The following is a 6,187-nucleotide window of genomic DNA, read 5'->3' on the forward strand; positions in this document are numbered from 1 at the left end:
CACCCACCACCCCCTGCATAAAGAACTTTCCACGCATATTCCCCCTAAACTTTTCCCCTCTCACTTTGAACTCGTGACCCCTAGTAATTGAATCCCCCACTCTGGGAAAAAGCTTCTTGCTATCCACCCTGTCTATACCTCTCATGATTTTGTACACCTCAATCAGGTTCCCCCTCAACCTCCGTCTTTCTAATGAAAATAATCCTAATCTGCTCAACCTCTCTTCATAGCTAGCGCCCTCCATACTAGGCAACATCCTGGTGAACCTCCTCTGCACCCTCTCCAAAGCATCTACATCCTTTTGGTAATGTGGCGACCAGAACTGCACGCAGTATTCCAAATGTCGCCGAACCAAAGTCCTATACAACTGTAACATGACCTGCCAACTCTTGTACTCAATACCCCGTCCGATGAAGGAAAGCATGCCGTATGCCTTCTTGACCACTCTATTGACCTGCGTTGCCACCTTCAGGGAACAATGGACCTGAACACCCAAATCTCTCTGTACATCAATTTTCCCCAGGACTTTTCCATTTACTGTATAGTTCACTCTTGAATTGGATCTTCCAAAATGCATCACCTCGCATTTGCCCTGATTGAACTCCATCTGCCATTTCTCTGCCCAACTCTCCAATCTATCTATATTCTGCTGTATTCTCTGACAGTCCCCTTCACTATCTGCTACTCCACCAATCTTAGTGTCGTCTGCAAACTTGCTAATCAGACCACCTATACTTTCCTCCAAATCATTTATGTATATCACAAACAACAGTGGTCCCAGCACGGATCCCTGTGGAACACCACTGGTCACACGTCTCCATTTTGAGAAACTCCCTTCCACTGCTACTCTCTGTCTCCTGTTGCCCAGCCAGTTCTTTATCCATCTAGCTAGTACACCCTGGACCCCATGCGACTTCACTTTCTCTATCAGCCTACCATGGGGAACCTTATCAAACGTCTTACTGAAGTCCATGCATATGACATCTACAGCCCTTCCCTCATCAATCAAATTTGTCACTCCCTCAAAAAATTCTATTAAGTTGGTAAGACATGACCTTCCCTGCACAAAACCATGTTGCCTATCACTGATAAGCCCATTTTCTTCCAAATGGGAATAGATCCTATTCCTCAGTATCTTCTCCAGCAGCTTCCCTACCACTGACGTCAGGCTCACCGGTCTATAATTACCTGGATTTTCCCTGCTACCCTTCTTAAACAAGGGGACAACATTAGCAATTCTCCAGTCCTCCAGGACCTCACCCATGTTTAAGGATGCTGCAAAGATATCTGTTAAGGCCCCAGCTATTTCCTCTCTCGCTTCCCTCAGTAACCTGGGATTGATCCCATCCGGACCTGGGGACTTGTCCACCTTAATGCCTTTTAGAATGCCCAACACTTCCTCCCTCCTTATGCCGACTTGACCTAGAGTAATCAAACATCTGTCTCTAACCTCAACATCCGTCATGTCCCTCTCCTCGGTGAATACCGATGCAAAGTACTCGTTTAGAATCTCACCCATTTTCTCTGATTCCACGCATAACTTTCCTCCTTTGTCCTTGAGTGGGCCAATCCTTTCTCTAGTTACCCTCTTGCTCCTTATATATGAATAAAAGGCTTTGGGATTTTCCTTAACCCCGTTTGCGAAAGATATTTCATGACCCCTTTTCGCCCTCTTAATTCCTCATTTCAGATTGGTCCTACATTCCTGATATTCTTTCAAAGCTTGGTCTTTCTTCAGCCTCCTAGACCTTATGTATGTTTCCTTTTTCCTCTTAGCTAGTCTCACAATTTCACCTGTCATCCATGATTCCCTAATCTTGCCATTTCTATCCCTCATTTTCACAGGAACATGTCTCTCCTGCACGCTAATCAACCTCTCTTTAAAAGCCTCCCACATATCAAATGTGGATTTACCTTCAAACAGCTGCTCCCAATCTACATTCCCCAGCTCCTGCCGAATTTTGGTATAGTTGGCCTTCCCCCAATTTAGCACTCTTCCTTTGGGACCACTCTCGTCTTTGTCCATGAGTATTCTAAAACTTATGGAATTGTGATCACTATTCCCAAAGTAGTCCCCGACTGAAACTTCAACCACCTGGCCGGGCTCATTCCCCAACACCAGGTCCAGTATGGCCCCTTCCCGAGTCGGACTATTTACATACTGCTCTAGAAAACCCTCCTGTATGCTCCTTACAAATTCTGCTCCATCTGGACCTCTAACACTAAGTGAATCTCAGTCAATGTTGGGAAAATTAAAATCTCCTATCACCACCACCCTGTTGCTCCTACATCTTTCCATAATCTGTTTACATATTTGTACCTCTATCTCACGCTCGCTGTTGGGAGGCCTGTAGTACAGCCCCAACATTGTTACCGCACCCTTCCTATTTCTGAGTTCTGCCCATATTGCCTCACTGCTCGAGTCCTCCATAGTGCCCTCCTTCAGCACAGCTATGATATCCTCTTTGACCGGTACTGCAACTCCTCCACCCCTTTTAACTCCCTCTCTATCCCGCCTGAAGCATCGATATCCTGGGATATTTAGTTGCCAATCATGCCCTTCCCTCAACCAAGTCTCAGTAATAGCAATAACATCATACTCCCAGGTACTAATCCAGGCCCTAAGTTCATCTGCCTTACCTACTACACTTCTTGCATTAAAACAAATGCACCTCAGACCACCAGTCCCTTTGCGTTCATCATCTGCTCCCTGTCTACTCTTTCCCTTAGTCACGCTGACTTCATTATCTAGTTCCTTACAGGCTTTAGTTACTACCTCCTTACTGTCCACTGACCTCATTTGGTTCCCATCCCCCTGCCACATTAGTTTAAACCCTCCCCAACAGCGTTAGCAAAAGCACCCCCAAGGACATTGGTTCCAGTCCGGCCCATGTGTAGACCGTCCAATTTGTAATAGTCCCACCTCCCCCAGAACCGGTCCCAATGTCCCAAAAATCTGAACCCCTCCCTCCTGCACCATCTCTCAAGCCACGCATTCATCCTGACTATTCTTTCATTTCTACTCTGACTATCATGTGGCACTGGTAGCAATCCTGAGATTACTACCTCTGAGGTCCTACTTTTTCACTTGGCTCCTAACTCCCTAAATTCTGCTTGCAGGACCTCATCCCGTTTTTTACCTATATCATTGGTGCCTATGTGCACAACGACAACTGGCTGTTCACCCTCCCCTTTCAGAATGTTCTGCAGCCGATCTGAGACATCCCTGACCCGTGCACCTGGGAGGCAACATACCATTCGGGAGTCTCGTTTTCGACCACAGAACCGCCTATCTACTCCCCTTACAATCGAATCCCCGATGACTATAGCCCTTCCACTCTTTTTCCCGCCCTTCCGAACAGCAGAGCCAGCCACGGTGCCATGAACCTGGCTACTGCTGCCTTCCCCTGGTGAGCCATCTCCCTCAACAGTATCCAAAACGGTATACCTGTTTTGGAGGGAGATGACCGCAGGGGACACCTGCGCTGCCTTCCTGCTCTTTCTCTGCCTTTTGGTCACCCATTCCCTTTCACCCTCAGCAATCCTAATCTGCGGTGTGACCAATTCGCTAAACGTGCTATCCACTACCTCCTCAGCATCGCGGATGCTCCAAAGTGAGTCCATCCGCAGCTCCAGAGCCATCATGCGGTCTAACAAGAGCTGCAGCTGGACACCCTTCCAGCACGTGAAGGAGTCAGGGACATCAGCCGTGTCCCTGAGCTCCCACATTGAGCAAGAGGAGCATAACACGGGTCTGAGATCTCCTGCCATTTTCAATCTTAAGCTTAAGTTAGTCTTAACTTAGATAAACGAAAAAGGAACGAAAAGTTTTTACCAATCACACGAAAAAAAAATAAATAGAAAAAGCCTTACCTTATCTGTACACCACCGAGACCTTTTTTTTTGGTTAGAGGAGGAGGGCGGGTGGGAGACACTACAGGTGTAGTGTCTCGAGTTCAGCCGCTGCCCAAATATATAGGACTTACTTGCTTACTTCTTAAAAGAAGTAGCTGGCGAGATAATTGATGGGTTGGTATTGATTTTCCAAAATTCCCTAGATTCGGGGAAGGTTCCATTGGATTGGAAAATAGCCAATTTAACTCCTTTATTCAAAATGGGAGGGAGACAAAAAGCAGGAAACTACAGGCCAGTGAGCTTAACATCTGTCAGAGGGAATATGTTAGAAGCTATTAAGTTATAGCAGGGCACTTAGAAAAATTCAAGGTAATCAGGCAGGGTCAACATGGTTTTGTGAAATCATGTTTAACCAATTTATTGGAGTTCTTTGAAGAAGTAACATGTGCCGTGAATAAAGAGGAACCGGTGGGTGTACTGAACTTAGATTTCCAGAAGGCATTTGATAAGATGCCACATCAAAGGTTATTATGGAAAATAAAACCTCATCGTGTTGGCAGTAACATTTTGGCATGGATAGAAGATTGGCTGGCTGACAGAAAACAGAGAGTCGGCTTAAATGGGTCATTTTCTGGTTGGCAAGATGCAACGAGTGGTGTGCCACAGGGATCTGTGCTGGTGCGTCAACTTTTTACAATTTATATAATGACTTGGATGAAGGGACTGAAGGTATGGTTGCTAAATTTGCTGATGACTCAAAGTTGTGAAGAGGACATAAGGAGGCTACAATGGGATATAGATAGGTTGTGAGTGGTCAAAAATCTGGCAAATGCAGTTTCAGTGGGAAAATGTGAAATTGTCCATTTTGGCAGGAAGAATAAAAAAGAGCATATTATCTAAATGGTGAGAGATGGCAGAGCTCTGAGATGCAGAGGGATCTGGGTGTCCTAGTGCATGAATTGCAAAAAGTTAGTATGCAGGTACAGCACATAATTAGGAAAGATGTTGCCCATTTACGACAGAGATGAGGAGAATTTTTTTCTCTCAGAGGGTCGTGAGTCTTTGGAATTCTCTTCCTCAAAAGGCAGTGGAAGCAGAGTCTTTAAATATTTTTAAGGCAGAGGTAGATAGATTCTTGATAAGCAAGGGGGTGAAAGGTTATCGGGGTAGGCGGGAATGTGGAGTTGAGCTTACAATCAGATTAGTCATGATCTTATTGAATGGTGAAGCAGGCTCGAAAGGCCGAGTGGCCTACTCCTGATCCTAATTCATATAGCAATGAGAAACCAGCAGGCCAGCTATTTTCATCAGCTGTCTGCCTCTATCCCGCCTCTGGCGGGACCTAAAAATTCAGCCCAGAGAGTAATTAGGCAGACCAATGTGTGACTAGGTATTTGCTGTAGGAAAATCAGGTTTTCAGTTCCTCAAAGAGTGGAGCACCTTTTGCAAAGGCTGGTCTTTATAGGTTTGATGGGCTGCACCTAAACAAGAAGGTAGTAGAGAAGTTCGCAAGCAGGCAGAATAGATAGTAGTGGGCAATGTTTAAATTAGGTGCAAGAGTGGCTACCGAAGGTGCTAGGGAACACCCGCAAGTTATAAGGTGTACAAGACTGGAATAATCAGTCTAATTCCAATGGTAGGCGAAAGAAACCTAAAAATGTTAATAAATTAACTGGGAAAACTAAAAAAAAATACAGAGGTTGAGCATTGGAAAGTGGATGTTATGAATGTAGGTGATGTGTGGAAAATTATGAGCCCACAGTCATTGTTAGATAGAAAATATTGAATGAGGATGGGGAGGTGGTTAACATAAAGGAAAGTGTGTGCATTGTGATATGAGGAAGCAGTGCTGGTTGTGCAAATGATAGTGTATGAGATGAGAATGGTGTTATTGTGTGATGTGAAGAGCGGTGAGTGTGTTTGGAATGAGAAAGTGAGGTGTTTTAGCGTGCCCTTGTGATTGTATATTGAAAGGTATAGCGAAGCAGAAGGAATTGTTGAGGGTGGCGTGTCTGTGAATAAAAGGACCGTTGAGAGCTGCTGTTGAGAGAAAGGTACTGTGAGCTGAACAGCTGTACGCACACTTGCTGCTCTAGTGAGGTAATTGAATCCTTTCCTGCATTGAACGCAGGTTCTGAGGGTGATGCTGGAGTCACTAACCCTGTCAGCCATCTTAGTCCAGACCTGCTTCATCGTTGCTTTGGGCATGTCCTAGAGGATTTGGGGAAAGAGCTGAAACTTCCTGGCTTCACTTCCTTGACTAGGACATTCAGAGAATATGGATGCAGCTCTCTGACTCATCAGCCTTTCCAAAAAGTCTTCCAGAATCCTT

This window comes from Heterodontus francisci, chromosome 15 (genome assembly GCF_036365525.1).
Source record: "Heterodontus francisci isolate sHetFra1 chromosome 15, sHetFra1.hap1, whole genome shotgun sequence".
Taxonomy (NCBI): Eukaryota; Metazoa; Chordata; class Chondrichthyes; order Heterodontiformes; family Heterodontidae; genus Heterodontus; species Heterodontus francisci.